Genomic DNA, 17,312 nt, shown 5'->3' on the forward strand with positions numbered 1-17,312 from the left:
GTGATGGGTTCAACTGTTTAGTTGTGGGAGTTCAGCATGAACACTGTAAGCTCTGTTTTCTCCATCTCGTCGATTGTGTGTGCAGGAAGGGGGGAGAAGAAAGGAGTGCCTTAGTGTTTGAGAGTTAAATGATGAATTGACAGTACCAGCAGTTACCAAACTAGACCTTTTCCTGCAGGTGCTGTTTTTCCATAGGGGGTTGCAGTTGCATTTCATTGTGTATGGTGTGGAAAGAAGTTTTTGTTTTGTTTTGAAGAATAAATATATTCTACATAGTTTCATTTGAACACTTGTAGCAAAATTTTATGTCTTTCACTTACATATTGATGAGTCCTTATGAAGGACTATGATTTGTAGTCAGTCTAATGTATACTTACCTATCACCTTCGAAAATAGAGAACTTATTTTTAATTACAGAGGCAATATCAGGAGTTACAAGTAATAACTTGTTTAAACTTGAATTTAAAAAATCAAAATGCTTGTGGTAAGAGTTTTGCTGTGCATACACCAACCAAATTAATAGTCAATACTAACTGTGTTGCCAGTGGAAATAACTTCAAAGGTTTATATATAAAACGTCTATAGAAAGAATATAGATAATTATTTCTCTAATAATGTTTGCCCCCATCACAGAAACTTCATGTTTGTACTTTCTGATAAAAAGCACATAAAAAGTTTTATTTGGTGGGACAGTTAATGTCATTTAGCACACTGGAAAAAAAATTTTATGAACAGAATGGACACTAAAATTACGCATTTTAATATGTCTCGTTTATCTGTCATGATCACCAATTGTGGAATCTATTCCAATTCATGTTGACCCTATGTGTTTCAGAGTAGACTTGTGTTCCATAGGGTTTTCAATGGCTATGAGTTTTCAAAAGTAAGTCTTGGTCTCTCAAAAAGGTTCTGTTACCTTGTACTTAACTTTGGTAGCTTTCAGAGATTTCTGTTATATTGATACTAAATAGCAATATACTTCTATTATGTATTGATACTAGTCTCCAAGATAATGAAAACATTCTTAAGTGAGATTTGCTACGTAACCACATTGCTCATGCCGCCATCCAGTCTGTTCTGTAACTCTTTACTGGGATAGAAAGAGCTTTCTCCTTTAGAATAGCAGCTCATGGTTTCAAACAGCTCACCTTGTGGTTAGTAACCCAATGGGGTTTTCCGTTTTCTTGAAATTTGTTCAGAATAGGTCCTAATGATTATCCTTTGTAAATCTCTAATATTACCCCTTTGGAATTCCCAAGACAGTGTTCCATAACTTGTGCTGAGTTCTGTTTTGAATTTAACTGGCCTAGCAGATACACTTGGAAGCCATAGTTTTGATTGGACTTTGCTCTCTGAATTGTGTTGGTAAATCCAAGCTTTGCCACTGAATTTATTCCAAAACATTGTCATTAGCTTTGATCTTGCTTACAAGACTGATGGCAAGGTAACTTTTTTTAGCTGATCTTCACACAATGCTTTCAGCACCCATCAAGCTGAAAAAATTTGCTGAGGGAATGATGTTTGCTTAAAATTGAAAACATTGAACCATGTGAGATCCCATCTTCAGTAGCTTCAGTGGTTATTCTGGTGTCTTCATCCACTAGTTTCTGGACTTCATTTATCAGGGTTAATGATCTTCTGTTGGCTCATTTTTGAGATCTCACCAATATTCCTTTAAATGCTTGGTCATTTACATATTCTTGTTTTATTTGGGCCAGCATTCCCACAAGCTGGTTGCAAATCTTCAGTCATTTGGGAACAAGTCCGCTTGCGTTTTGTTAAAAATGTGATACTAGCCTTGTGTTCAGATTCTTTTCCCCCAATGTACAAAATGTATCCTGTTTTTAAGGCATCCTAATAATACTGAGAAGTTACTGCAAGAACTTGTGTGCAGTGTACATTAGCATGTTATCACGTAGTTTGGTTGGAATAATAAACTCATATGTCTATGAATTGGAACCCTAGTAGCAATACTTTTCAATCGATCCTTAGATTCTACTATTTGAATTTATTGCTATAGATGAAATTAACTGATGGTTGAACTTCATATAACAGGAATCCTGAAATACTTTTCTTTTTATTCCCATAGTACCTGAAACTTATTTCATAGTTTTGTAGACCTGCTGAAACAAATCATCACATTTTTGAGATTAGCCTGTAACAGGTTGAAATCACAGCTCTGAAAGATCTGCCAACATTTTACCCCTATGAACCTGTGACTGGGACCTTATTTGCAATTTTACATATGTAATTAAGGATCTCCAAATGAGGTCTTCATGTATTAACTGTATCTTTTAGCAATAGTGTTTGTAACTCCCAACAAAAAACTTTTTTCCTGATGTGCCTGAGTAAGAGAAGGTGAGGAATGGTGCTGCTCAGTTATGAGTGATTGTTAGTAAGTTTCATTATGATTGTAAAACCATGAGAAATTTCCCTAGTGCAGACTTCACTGAACTCTTAAGGAAAGCAAAGTGGAGTTGGGAGGGGGGGTGTCTAAACTGGTGGTTTACAATTTGGCCTGCAATGGGAAGCTGGAGGAGTTGAAGGAGAACATCTTGGCCAATATATCCCTGGCTACCTGAACAGCAGCATTACACTGGACATGCTTTGTGGGGATACAGGTTGGTCTCTTATTCATATTGCTGATTCTGCTGGGCCGAGACAAGATTATAAAGGCTCTTCTGGGAAAATGTGCTCAAGTGAATGCTGTCAAGAGGAGCTGCACTCCTCTGCATTACTGCAGCTTCCTAAACCAAGCATGGATTGCTATCATGTTATTAGAAGTTGAGGCTAATCCAGCTGCTAAGGGTCACTTTGAGGCTACCCCAATGCACCGAGCAGCAGCCAAGGACACTTAAACTTAGCCTGTGATGAGGAGAAAGTTGAAGAAGTGAAACCGCTGGTGTCCCATGGAGAAAGTATTTATTTACAATGAGAATAGGAAGAAAATACATCCCTGCAAGTAGCCAAAGGTGACTTGGGCTTAATATTCTAGAGAATGGTGGAAGGTCAAGGAGCTTGGATTTATTCTTTGTGTGTTTTGTAGGGTGTTTCCCCCCCTGCAGTGTTCTGGAAACTAATGAGTGATGTTTTCTCAACTTCAAAGTCTAATAAATATTGAATCTTGTTCCTGCTGAGGTACTTCTTTAAAGCTTACAACCCCCCAGGGCGTGGTGCCCCAACAGACTGGACTGGAAAACGCTCCTAAGGGCCAGCAAACGATCCCTGAACTAACTACAAGCTTTTCTCGTATGAACTGTCTTGTTCTGTTCTTTGTCAGTGGTTTGTTTTTGTTGTTTAGTTGTCTGGTTGTATACTGTTGCTTTGTTTTCCTCTGTCTTGTTTTCGTGCATGTTAGTGTCTCCACAAGTCTGTCTGAATAGGACAGGCTGGATGAACTATCTGGACGAAAAACAATGGGACCGACAGTTCCGGGGGGACTTGGGGTGGGGGGGGGTAGGAGGGGTAAGGAAGTGGTGTTAACAAACCCAGGGACAAGGGAAAAACATGGGACCCCAAATGGTAGAGAAGGGGGAGTGGCAGGCCTGGTGGGAAATGATCAAGGGTAAGGTTGCTCAGAGAAGAGATATACTCTAGCCCAGGTGGCGACGAAGCATGGTAGTAGGGCAGGAGGAAAGTCAAGGGAGATGGAGGAAAGCCAGGAGTCAAAGGTCATTCATGGAGGTCTAGACAAAGACGTACATGCAAATATATATAGGAGGATGGGGAAATAGATCTATGTGTCTATATTTATAGGTCAAGTATTAAGGTGGCGGAAGGACCTTGGACCTCTACTCAAACACTCCCTCAATGCATGAATACCTTCTTTTATTAAATTGGAACTCTATGATGCTCACTCTCCCGACACAATGGCTGGAGCCAAAGTAGGTGAACAAGTAAATGTGGTGAAGAAAGCTGATGGTGCCCAGCTATCAAAAGAGATAGTGACTGGGGTCTTAAAGGCTTGAAGATAAACAAGCGGCCATCTAGCTTAGAAGCAACAAAGTCCACATGGAAGAACACACCAGCCTGTGTTATTGAGTGGTCCCAAAGGGATCAGTTACCAGGCATCAAAGAGCAAAAAATCATATCATTGACTGCACACCTCCATGATAGGATCGCTGAAGACAAATGGGTGCATAAGCAAATGTGGTGAAGAAAGCTGATGGTGCCCGGCTATCAAAAGAGATAGTGTCTGGGGTCTTAAAGGCTTGAAGGTGAACAAGCGGCCATCTAGCTCAGAATTAAAAAAGCCCACATGGAAGAAGCACACCGGCCAGTGCGATCACAGGGTGCCAAGGTACCAGGTATAAGGCATCATGCAAAAAAAAAACCACGATATAAGTGTATATATGTATGTGTATATATGTGTATATGTATATATATACCATATTAAATGAAAAGGGAAGTGCAGAGTGGAGACCCAAGGCCCAAGTGTCGGCCAATGGAGATGCCCTCATAGAGGGGTTTAGGAGAGGAGATGGGTTAATTAGGGTGCGAGGTAGTACCGATGAAGAACACAGCTTTCCCCCAGATCCTGGATGCTTCCTCCCCCCAACTACCATGATCCGAATTCTACCTTGCAGGGCTGGATAGGACAGAGGCTGTACACTGGTACATATGAGGGCTGGAGGTACAGGGAATCCAGGGTGGATGATACCTTCAGGACCAAGGGTGCGAGGGACGATGCTGGGAGAGTGGAGGGTGAGTGGGTTGGAAAGGGGGAACTGATTACAAGGATCCACATGTGACCTCTTCCCTGGGAGAGGGACAGCAGAGAAGGGGGGAAGGGAGACTCCGGATAGGGCAAGATATGACAAAATAACGAGGTATAAATTACCAAGGGCACATGAGGCAGGGGGGATAGAGGAGGGAGGGGAAAAAAAAAACAGGACCTGATGCAAGGGGCTTAAGTGGAGAGCAAGTGCCTTGAGAATGATTGGGGCAGGGAATGTATGGATGTGCTTTATACAATTGATGTATGTATATGTATGGATGGTGATAAGAGTTGTATGAGTCCCTAATAAAATGTAAAAAAGAAAAGAGAAAAAAATGATTAGGGCAAAGACTGTACAGATGTGCTTTATACAATTGATGCATGTATATGTATGAACTGTGATAAGAATTGTATGAGCCCCAATAAATTGTTTTAAAAAAAGCTTACAACCTGTTTTTCAAGCATTAAATAACATGGAAAGTTCTAATATTGTATATGACCCAATATTGAATTCGTTTGTCTTCAAGTGATTCTTTGTCTGTTGTGGGTCTTCAACACCCACTCATGCACCCATTGTCTCCCCCTGAAGCACATCACCACCAGTAATGGCAGCAGGTCAATGATTATTCTGGATTTATAAAAAAAAATTTTATTAGGAGTTCTTATGGAGATGACAATGCATAATTTGGTTAGCTCAAGCATAATTTTATAATTGTTACCACCATCAGTTTCAAGACATTTTCTTCTTGAACACTTTGATTTCAGCTCCTCCTGTCCCCTCCCTCTCTCACCTTATAACTCCAGAACCCTTATTATATATTATTAATTTTAGTTCATTTGAATAGGGGTTCATACAACTCTTACCACAATCCATACATACATCAATTGTGTAAAGCACATTTGTACATTTATTGCCCTTATCATTCTCAAAACGTTCTCTACTTAAGCCCCTGGCATCAGCTTCTCATTTTCCCCCTCCCTCCCCGCTCCCCACCTCCCTCATAAACCCCTGATAATTTATAAATTATTATTTTGTCACATCTTGTACTGTTCCACATCTCCCTTTACCCACTTTTCTGTTGTCCATCCCCCAGGGAGGAGATTATATGTAGATTCTTATAATAAGGTCCCCCTTTCTACCCCACACTCCCTCCACCCTCCCGGTATCGCCACTCTCAGCACTGATCCTGAAGGATTGGATCTTCTGTCCTGGATTCCCTGTGTTTCCAGTTCCTGTTTGGTCCTATCCTCTGGTCTAGCCAGATTTGTAAGGTAGATAGAATTTGGATCATGATAGTGGGGGGATGGTGGGGGAGGCAAGAAGGAAGCATTTAGGAACTAGAAGAAAGTGGTATGTTTCATCATTGCTACACTGCACCCTGACTGGCTCGACTCTTCCATAAGGGGATGTCCAATTGCCTACAGATGGGCTTTGTGTCCCCACTCCATACTCCCCCACATTCACAATAATATGATTTTTTTCTGATGATGCCTGATACCTGATCTCTTCGACACCTTGTGATCGCACAGGCTGGTGTGCCTCTTCCCCACTGTGGACTTTGTTGCTTCTGAACTAGATGGCCACTTGTTTGCCTTCAAGTCTTTAAAAGACCCCAGACACTATCTTTTGATAGCCAGGCACCCTCAGATTTCTCCACTGCATTTGCTTTTGTCTTCAGCAATTGTGTCGGGAAGGTGAGAATGCCAGTGTAATAGAACCAAGTATTCTTGCCTTGAGGGAGTACTTGAGTGGAGGCCCAATGTCCATCTGCTACCTTAATTCTGAATCTGTACATATATGCACATAGATCTATTACCCCATCCTCATATCTAAATATATTTACATATATACATGCCTGTATTTAAACCTCTATAAATGCCCTTTACCTCCTAGGTCTTCTATTTCCTTTGACTTTCCTCTTGTCCCACTATCATGTTTAGCCTTCATTTGGGTTACAGTTATTCCTCTCAGTTACATTACCCTTGATCACACCTTGTCAGGTCTCCTAAACCCTCCTCACCAATGATTTGGATCACTGGTTTTTCCCTTGTCCCTGGGTTTGTTAATACCACTGCCTTTCCCCCTACCTCCCCCTCTCCCATGTTCCCCCGGAAATGTCTGTACTGTTGTTTTCTCCTCCAGATTGTTCATCCAGCCTATTTTATTTAGACAGATCTGCGGAGATAATAACATGCACAAAAACAAGACAGAGCAAAACCAAGCAACAACAACAACAAAAAAAAACACAAGCCAATGACAAAAAACAAAACACATCTAGAAAGAAAAGCTTGTAGTTAGTTCAAGGACTGTTTGTTGGCCTTTCGGAGTGTTTTCCAGTTGAGTCTGTTGGGGCGCCAAGCCCTAGCTCCAAAGTCTGTTTTTGCTATTCCCCTTGCTGTTCTGTTCCACACCCTTAGTGTTTTGCCTCCGTGTGGTGGGATCAAATCGGGCGGAATTCCCACACTGTGTCTCCAGTGTTGTTCGCTGTAGGGCTATAGATCAATGAGGGATGTCGTGTCTCCTAGTGGGGCCGGCCATGTGGTCTTCTCTGTGGATTGGCTGTTCTGAGAGGGAACGTCGTCCTCAAGGATTGGTGGGCCAGGATGTGCTCACTCTCTTCCTCTCCCTTCATGTGCTCCTATGTGCTCTGATAAGACATATCCCTCTCCTGGAGCTACAGATTCAGTGCTGTCCTCTGAAATAAATTCTGGGGGTAGGAGCAGGTGTCCATGTAGTTAGGATTGGGGACGGCCCCTCAGACTTCTCCACTGGTTCCCCATTCTTCTTCTTATTTTTTTATATCTTACACCATCCAATTTATCCACTTAACTGCAATTCTGTTATTTGTTCCCCTCCAGTAGGGCAATACAGTCTTCATTACATTCAGCTCCCTTTTCCCCCTCTTCCCTCCCTCTCTTCCTGTACCCTCAGGAATCTTTACTCCTGTTACTCTTTCCAAAGTGTTACCTATCTTGGCTTTCATGTATTGAATGTTCTTAATTATACAAATGAATATACACATGTCTAACAAGATTGAGGCAAAACAAAGACCATAATAGTAAGGGAAGGAACTATTAAAGAACTAGACGATATTTACCATATATACTGGAGTATAAGCTGACTCGAATATCTGCCAAGGCACCTATGTAATTTTACCATGAAAACTGTGTTTAAAATGTGCTGGAAAACTTGGCTTATACTCGAGTATATACAGTATATGTTTCATTAGTGCTATACCGCTCCCCAGATTTATTATCCCTTCTGTGTGGCTCTCTGTGAGTAACTATCTTACGGGTGGTTTTGGGTCTCCGTGTTCCTTCATGTCAATTGGATTGCTTGTTTTTGAACTTCTGATACCTATCCCTGTTGGCACCTCATGATCACACAGGCCTGTGGGCTTCTTCCATTTTGGTTCTGTTGCTTCCCTGCAAGATGGCTGCATGTTGAACAATGCCAAATGTTTTTAGGTGGATGCTAGAATGTCCCTCCACAAATTGAAGCGCACATCCTAACTTGTTTTACAAGCTCATCAAGCCATGTGCCAAACTGTTGTGTTTTTCATTTTATTTTTGTGATAGGGGGAATAGTGTTAAATTTTTGTGGACCAAATTCTAAGGTGGAGGGCATGTCATCCAAGTTTTGTATTTATAAACACTAAAATACAATAAAACCATGAAAAGTGCAAAGAAAAATATGAGAATTGTTCAATTTGGTTATCCTGCTGGGTTAAAAAAAAAAAAGAACGATATCAGAAGCCAAAAAAGAGGATCTCACTACTGATGTAAATGGGTAAGATCTACCACACTGGTATATTGATAATTAAAGCCTTTATTAAACACCTGGATTGAGAATAGGCTAGCACCTGGAAACTTCTTGATCCAGAATAAAGAAATTCCAGATATTCTATCGTTCAAAATAGGGGACTGGTTCCAAAGGAGGGACTTTCTAACTGTTACATTTTTATCAGGTTGGCAGGGTAACAGGGATGGGGGTGGAACCAGCACAGCTGTAGGTACTAATTCAAGGTCTTATAGTATACATTTCTTGCTAATTGGGCAGGCAGAGTTTGGAGAGGTCTTGGAAGAGTCAAGGTCTTGTTTGGAGAGCCAGAAGAAGAGAAGAGGGGATAACTGCTAGCAGGGGTTAAAGGCAGTTTAAAACAAAATGGAGTTTCTCATGGTCAGCTAGGTTACTAGCTACAATCAAGAAAGAAGACCCACGAGAGGACCACATCCTTTTTAGATCTTTGCATGTTAAAATTCCTCGATTCATGATACAGAAAGTTGTAACATTAGAAGAGTGGCAGCAATAGAGCCAGAGCACAAGACAAGAGTGGTGGGTTTCCAAGTTCATGGAGTCAATAAAGCTGAGTACCTTTTAGAAGGAAGTTCACTTGCACTGTGGGGTGCATTCAGACGCTTTATTAGGGAATCTAAGTTTTCTGACCCATGGAGCTGGAGTCTAGTGTCTTTGGATTGAGGCTTATAGTGGAATGGAATACCTTTTGAGCATTTATTTATCAGCAGCACTAAAAGAGCTTTGTAACATTGCTTGAGTAGGGTAGAGGCTGAAATGCTTCTTACTTCAGGACCAGAGAGAGAGACATGTCTGTGGGTATGGCTGTTACAGGGTGTCTTGACCAGAGAGCTGTATCTAGAGCATTTCTGAACCTGAATTGTAACCTGATATTTTCCCTAACAATTCCATAATTGTGAATTTGGTCTCAGAGTTCTGTAATAAACGACAGAACCCAGCAGAGAAGTACAGTGCTCTGGGAAGGATGCTTGGAGTCAGAAATGGAAGAGAAATATGGAGTTGGAAGCGTGCACCCCTTAGGAATTTACCTTGTGCAGATGACCTTTTTTCTCTGTTGTGAAGTCATAGGAGGTCAAATAACAGTCTCTCCACACCATCATTACACCTGTGTGGGCCTCAATCTTATAACATAGTGTCCTTTGATAGAGAGGTGTGAGAGGGAGTGAAGGTCAAGGAATGCATGAAGTAAAAATAAAAGGAAGGATTGCCTGTTTAACACTTTGATTTCAGAATTCTGATTTCCAGATTGTTTGCAGAATAAAATTTCTGTTGTTTTAAGCCACTAATTTATAGTGATTTGTTAAAATACCCCTGTTGTTGTTAGGTGCCTTCTAGTTGATTCTCACTATAGCTATCCTGTGTACAATAGATAGAGCTCTGGTGGTTTAGGGGTTACATGCTAGACTAAGATCCAAAAGGTTAGCAGTTCAAAACTACCAGCAGCTTTAAGGGAGAAAGACTGGGCTTTCTACTCCTGTAAATAAGTACAGTCTAAGAAACTCACAGGGCAGTTCTACCCTGTTCTGTAGGGTCACTCTGAGTTGACATTGACTCGATAGCAGTGAGAGGGAGTGTACAATAGAACAAAATGCTCCTCAGTTCTGCACAGTTCTCACAATTATTGTGTTTGATCTATACCTCACTTGTACAAGGATGCTTCAATTCTTCCTGGAAAAAATGGAATTAAAAGATAATGGAATCTTGCTAGGTCTGACTCTAGATCAAGATCTGTTTCTTCCAAGGGCTTTTCAAATTTCCTAGGCAGCTCAGACCTGGGGAGAAGCCTTCAGAGCAGTGCTGTCAAATAGAAGTGTGATATAAGATAGAAATCCTGTTGATAGGAGATAGAGAACATGCCGGCAGCAAGAAGCATTGGGAGCAGCATGATATCAGGAGGGATACAGGCAATAGACCCCCCAGATTGATTCTAAACTCCAGGATCATCAAACCCAAGACTCTTTGCTGACCTTTGTATGCTTACTTCCCTGTCCATGCTCAGGCAAGACCCAGCCATGGGGAGAGCATGACCAGGTTTATGATAGGACCAGCCCTGGGGTTGGTCTTTTCATTACCTGGAGAAGCAGACAGGCCAAGTACCCAAGACCTGATAAAAACCCAGTTCATTCAGATACACAGTTCATTCTGTGACAACTCACTGGATTCCCTACCTGCTGTGTCGTGTGCTTTTTCCCCCTTTCCAAGTAAACTCTTGCTTGCAAAAATAAGTAATGGAATATTTCCCTAGACTTTTTGAAGTTCCTCTCATAGCTCTTAATAGTTGCCATTTTCCTCTGTCCTTCTCTTTTTCTTCCTCTTCATTTCCTGCACCAGCACTAGCTTTTTGGGAGGTATATCTTATTACTTTAAAATACTGATTCATATTAGACTAAGTAGAAGTCAAAAAAGTGTGTTCATTTAAATAGAAAATTATAATGTTCTGCATGCTACTTTGTTTTAGTATGTTAATTCATTAAATATTTACAAATAATTTCCTTTACAAAAACTCATAAATATTTATAATTAAATTTGTGGCTAGGTGAAATTTACTTTGTTATGTTACCTTTTGGAGTTACTTAGAAATTAATATATTTTAAATTAAGAGTATATCAGGTTAACAAAAAGGAATTCTGGCGATGCAGTGAGTATAAATGTTGGGCTACTAACCAAAGAGTTGGTGGTTTGAACCCAACAGCCACTCCACAGGAGAAAGATAAGACTGTCTGCTTCCATAAAGATTTATACACTTAGCAAATTTACGGGTGTGGTTCTACTCTGTTCCTGTGTAAGGCAGGGAATCCTCTCAAAGCCAGTGAGTGGTGGTGGTAGTAGATTTTGCTGGTCATTAATTTTTTTTTTTTTTACTGAGAAGTTCGTGCACTTTCAAGTAATTAGAAAAGTGGCTTGAGATCTTTTAATAGTCTAGAAGATGATTCTTTGCGCTATTTATTTTTTCAAGCACTATTGATGACGAAATGCATACCAGAGGCTGTGGTGATAAGCAATCAAGACATAGCTCTATCTGTTTTAGAACTTTCTATCTGTGGAGAAATTTTTAACTATTTAACAAGGTTTCATTTGCTGGTGGTTTCCTCCAGAGGATACACTCCACTCCAATCTCTTATTGGTAGTGACCTCTCCTTTCTTCTGCTGGGATGGCTTGTTTCAAGCCTAGGGGGGTGGTAAAATTGATCAGCATTTCATTAGGTACTGTTATTCACCTTGTTTGCATAGTCCCCACCACACAGGGATTCCATGCATCATATTTGCATATTATCAACACGTCAAATCCCATACTGAGTCATAATCATCTTGAGAGTTACAAAGATGATACTTAAGTAATTTATACTACTGCAGTGTCCTCTCCACCCCAATTTCCTTCCCCACCTGCTTTTAAAATTTTTTTCTAGGACTTCTTTGTCTTCCTACAATCTGGATTGGTTCTTTTGTGATCTTATATCACCTTCACCATCATCTGATTCCCTTGTCTCTTTTTTGTTGGACTCTGAACCTAGATTCTGTCTTAGTTTGTTCTCTTATATTAGTGAAGTATATCTAAAGTTTTTTGAGAAAAGACTATTGGGACATTTTTGTGATATGATTATATGAAAATAATTTAACTCCCAAACTTGTTTTCATATTTGACTGGCTATAGAATACTGGATTAGAGATTGGAAAATATTTCCATCTGAAATTTTTAATACTTTATTTTTAAACCATTTTATTGGAAGCTAATACAGGTATATCATCCCATAGTGGAATCACATTAAGCAGCATTATACAATTGCTACCCCAGTCAGTTTCAAAACACTTTCTTCTTCCTTGAACTCCTTGTTATCAATTACCCTTTGAACTTTGAAAGCATTTAATTGTTTTCAAAATTCTAGTGTTGAGCATTCAGATACTGTCTTTTTGTTTGTTTATTTTTCCTTTTATGTGAAGTTCGTGAGATATCTTGTATCTCTGCATAGAAAGTTTACAGTGGTATTCCAACCAACATGCATATGGATTTTCATTTAGCTTGGGTCTGGAGGGTTTGCTTTTCAGTCTGGAAACTTGAGGTTCAATCTTAGGGAATTGTCTTGAATTGTTTCTTTGATTACTTTTTTCTTTTTCTTTTTTTAATCAGTTTATTGGGGGCTCATACAATTCTTAGCACAATCCATATATACATCCATTGTGTCAAGAACATAAGTACATTTGTTGCCATCATCATTCTCAAAACATTTGCCTTCTACTTGAGCCCTTAATATCTACTGCTCATTTCCCCCCTCTCTCCCCACTCCCCTCTACCTCATGAACCCTTCATCATTCATAAATTATTTATTATTTTGTCATATATTATACTGTCTGACGTCTCCCTCCGCCCTCTTCTCTGCTGTCCTTCCCCCAGGGAGGAGACTATACTTAGATTCTTGTAATCAGTTCCCCCTTTCTCTACCCCACATTCTCTCCACCCTCCAGGCATCGCCACTCTTACCACTGGTCCTGAAGGAGTCATCTGTCCTGGATTCCATGTGTTTCCAGTTGCCATCTGTACCTATGTACATCATCTGGTCTAGCCAGATTTGTAAGGTAGAATTGGGATCATGATAGTGTGGGGGGGGAAGCATTTAAAAACTAGAGGAAAGTTATATGTTTCATCGTTGCTACCCTGCACCCTGACTGGCTCATCTCTTCCCCATACCCCTTCAGTAAGGGGTGCCCGTTTGGCTACCAGTGGGCTTTGAGTCTCCACTCTGCACTCACCCACATTTTCAGTGATAAGATTTTTTGTTCCTTGATGCTTGATCCCTTCGACAGTTCGTGGTCACACAGGCTGGTGTGTTTCTTCCATGTGGGCTTTGTTGCTTCTGAGCTAGATGGCCACTTGTTTATCTTTGAACCTTTAAGACCCCTTGTCTTTTTTTTCCTAGAATGTTTTCTTTGGGGTATTAAGTAATACTGACCCTCTTTTGCCTTCTTTCTTTTTTTTTTCTTAATATTACTTTTGTGTTTTGTTTCTGGAAAACATTGAAACCTTATTTTTCAAAAGCTCCTTCTGAGGTAATTTTATTTCTGAAATCATAGTAAATATCCTAAAGCTCTCTTTTAATCTCCAAATAGTCTTTTTTTTTTAAAGAGCATCTTGCTCTGTCTTTTGATGATTGTTTTTCTTTAGCTTATTAAAGTTGTTAATGGTACTTTCCCCCCCATTTCTCTTTTCAAGGTCTGTTTGACTCCAGTCACTTTTTACTCTCTGTACATTTTACTCTCTTTTATCTGAAATATTTTCTTCACATAAATATTTGGATTCTTACCTAATATTTAATAATTTAACACTTGTCACTTAAATTTTTTTACTCCTAAATATATTTGTTGGATTTTTTCATCATATTTTGCTAAAATCAGCATACTACTATACACATCTATAAAATTACACTAATTTACATAAAAAGATGAAATTCATTCATGAAGAAAAAGCTTAGCATCACTAATAGTGAAATATGAAATTAACTCTTGGTGATAAGGTTTTGCTTTTTTTATTGCCTACGCACCATCTTGTAGATAGTTTAAAGATTTTTTTTGGGGTAAGATCAACATTGATAGATTGTCAGGAGCTTTCTAACTCAAAGGTTCTTTGTTTCTTTAATATATATTTCCTAAAATCTCCATTTTAAAAATCACTGGATTTTAGGAATTATTTTCTTTTCTACAATTTTTTACAGATTATACATTGTAGTTTCAGAGCTGCATGCCTAATTCCAGGCTGTGATTATTTAAAGCTATGTAACAAAACTAAAACAAAAACTAGCAAGGTGCTAGATACTCTTTTTTTATAACTCTGTGGTAAAAGCAGTTAGTGCACTCACTGCTAACTGAAAGATTGGAGGAATTGCGTGTATCCAGATGCTTTGGAAGAAATGCATGACAATCTACTTAGGAAAAGTTAGCCACTGAAAACTCTGGAATTTCTCAAACCGGGTTCACTAGCTTTGGGGTATTCTCTTTACTATCTTCTTTTCCCACATCAACTTCCATTTACTTTTTAACTATGTTTCTTCTACCTTTTCCAGTTTTCTACTCAATTCTCCTTGGTGGAGAAGATGGATGCAAAACAGGAGGTGTGAGTAGTTCCTTATTCTCTCTGCATCTATTAATATTACTTCATCTTTCCCATATTACATTCTTGTATCTTCTTAGTTCATCTTCTTACTTTTATACAGCCAATAGGCCGTTTTGGTTATTCTTTATTGTTTATAAAATAATTATAATCTTATAAGGTTTATCATTATTTTGTAAACATTCTTACTTGTGTTTCCTGTCTGTCATTATTTATAAATCCACTCCTCGGTTATATCTATATCGCTGGATTCCAAAGATCTAGTCATTCTGCAAAACAGGTATTATGGTAAAGTTGGGGACTACACTCTATCTTCAGGGCCTGATTGAACTTGAGATGTACATAGTGTTTATTGGGTACATCTTCCTCACCATGTCTTTCTCCCACCATAGAGCCTGCAGGGTGGTGTGGTGGTAGGACTAGGTTATTGTCCACCTCCGGCCCTGTGTGGGGACTCCACCACTTCTTACTCCCTACCCTAGATACCACAGTCCCACAGCCCTGTGAGACTCCTTTTGTCTCTCCCACTCCCCGCCTGCTGTGACCTTCCCCCATTTGCCCTACATTGATCTATAGACATCCACTCAGCCTTTCCCCCTGTCTGCCCACAACCTTACATCACCTTGCTGACGTCAGACCTCTCTATGGCTGGACCGAGACATCACAGACCAAAGAAGACATCCCATGATTGGATGCCATCCCTAGTATGGTGTTTATCTTTGCTAGGGCCCTTGGTATATCATTCAGATTGTTCCAAGGAAGGTGTCTTGGACTCAGGGCAACCTAATGTGGGACCCTTACCAGAGGTACACTCTGAAAAAAATTTCAAACTCATAAATACGAAATGTCTGTTGATGAGATAGTTCGTAAATATATATATTCTATTAAAATCAAAAATTTTATGTAGTCCCAGCTTTCCGTTGTTTAATTTATAGGCTTCTATTAAATTTCTACTGTCTGACAGGCCCTACGAAGTCAAATATTGATACTTCTCTTATTTATTACAGGTAGTACTTTCAGTAGGAATGTATCAACCTTTTCCTAATGGAATTTTTCACATCTATAGGATTAAAAATTGAAGTTTTTGCTTTTAGAGGTATCTGTGGCATTGTAAATATAAATAAGTTTGAGTTCTAGCTATAATCTAATGTTAACTTTATAATGTTGGTTAAATCACTTAACCTTTTTAGGCCTTAGAGTTCTCAGCTATAAAATGTACATCACAGTATCATGCTTCATTGAGATATTGATAATAAATTTAGACAGTGTACATACATATCTCTTGTAAACCTCTTAAGATTTAAGTTATATGATAGTAACATTTAAAATACAGAATAAGTTTATGAAGATCATTACCCAAATATTTGTACTTAATAGTCCTTTTGAAATATGATTTTGAATTATGAACCTCCTTGGGAGCAAAGTCTGTACCATATTGATTCTTAACTATTGTTGACTATTATGTGGTAGTTATTAGGAGGAAACAATAAAAGTAGACCTGATTTCCATCTTTTAAAAGGTCTATGGAACTATGGACCTTAGGTGAGATGTTGTTCAAATGGACTTAAAAAATTTTTTTTGAATGGACTTTTATTCATTAAAAAAATCATTTTATTGGGGACTCGTACAACTCTTATCACAATCCATACATCCATCCATTGTGTCAAGCACATTTGTACATTTGTTGCCATCATCATTCTCAAAACATTTGCTTTCTGCTTCAGCCCTTGGTATCAGCTCATCATTTTCCCCCTCCCTCCCCGTTCCCCACTCCCTCACAAATGCTTGATAATTTATAAATTATTAATATTTTTCATGTCTTACACTGATGTCTCCCTTCACGCACCTTTCTGTTGTCTGCCCCCCAGGGGAGGGGATTATATGTAGATCATTGTGATCTCCCCCACCTTCCCCTCCTGTCCTGGTATTGCTATATGTTTGGTGTGTGAAACCCAGGATTGATGAACCTATAGAGACAACAAGTAGAATAAATGTTCAAGATTGATAGTCTTGGAATCCTCAGGGGTATGCATTTCTCCCCTTTCCTATAGAGTTAATATTACTCAGAATTGACTCGGTGGCAGTGAGTGAGGTAGAAATGGAATATATAAATAGAGTTTCTTAATCCCGTTACTAGAAAATTTAAAATTATTATCCATTTAATATTTGGTATCAAAAAATAAACACCATTCAGTTAATGCCAACTCATAGCAACCCAATTGGACAGGGTAGAACTAACTGCCCCTGTGTGTTCTGAGATGTAAACATTTCATGTACTGGAAATATTTATTTGCTACAATAATTTTAATCATAAGGACATTTAAGGAAACAAAACCTGCATTATTAGCATTACAATGAACCTTAGTAGAACATTGGGTTAAGCACTAGACTGCTTAACCACAGGTCAATAATAGTTCAATTACACTAGCAGCTCTCCTGAAAAAGATTAGACTTTCTGCTCTCCTGTAAATATTTACAGTCTTAGAAAACCCTGTGAAACAATTCTACTCTACCCTATAAGATTCTGGAAGTTGGAATCTATTCAGAGGCATTGGATTATTAAGGACAACCATAGTTGTTGTCACGTCGTAGATACATTTAGACAATTGACCCAAAACCTGTTTATTAGTTGGAGTTGTTTTAAATATTACATGAAAAAATTGCATCCACCCATAAAA

General features: G+C 39.1%; 1 protein-coding gene across 11 annotated transcripts in view; it reads left to right on the plus strand.

The window, feature by feature from the left end:
- Positions 1–17,312, plus strand: part of JMJD1C (jumonji domain containing 1C) — a 253,133-nt gene that overhangs the window by 73,038 nt on the left and 162,783 nt on the right. The window lies entirely within an intron of this gene.

The sequence above is a fragment of the Tenrec ecaudatus genome, chromosome 16 (assembly GCF_050624435.1).
Source record: "Tenrec ecaudatus isolate mTenEca1 chromosome 16, mTenEca1.hap1, whole genome shotgun sequence".
In the NCBI taxonomy this organism is placed as follows: Eukaryota; Metazoa; Chordata; class Mammalia; order Afrosoricida; family Tenrecidae; genus Tenrec; species Tenrec ecaudatus.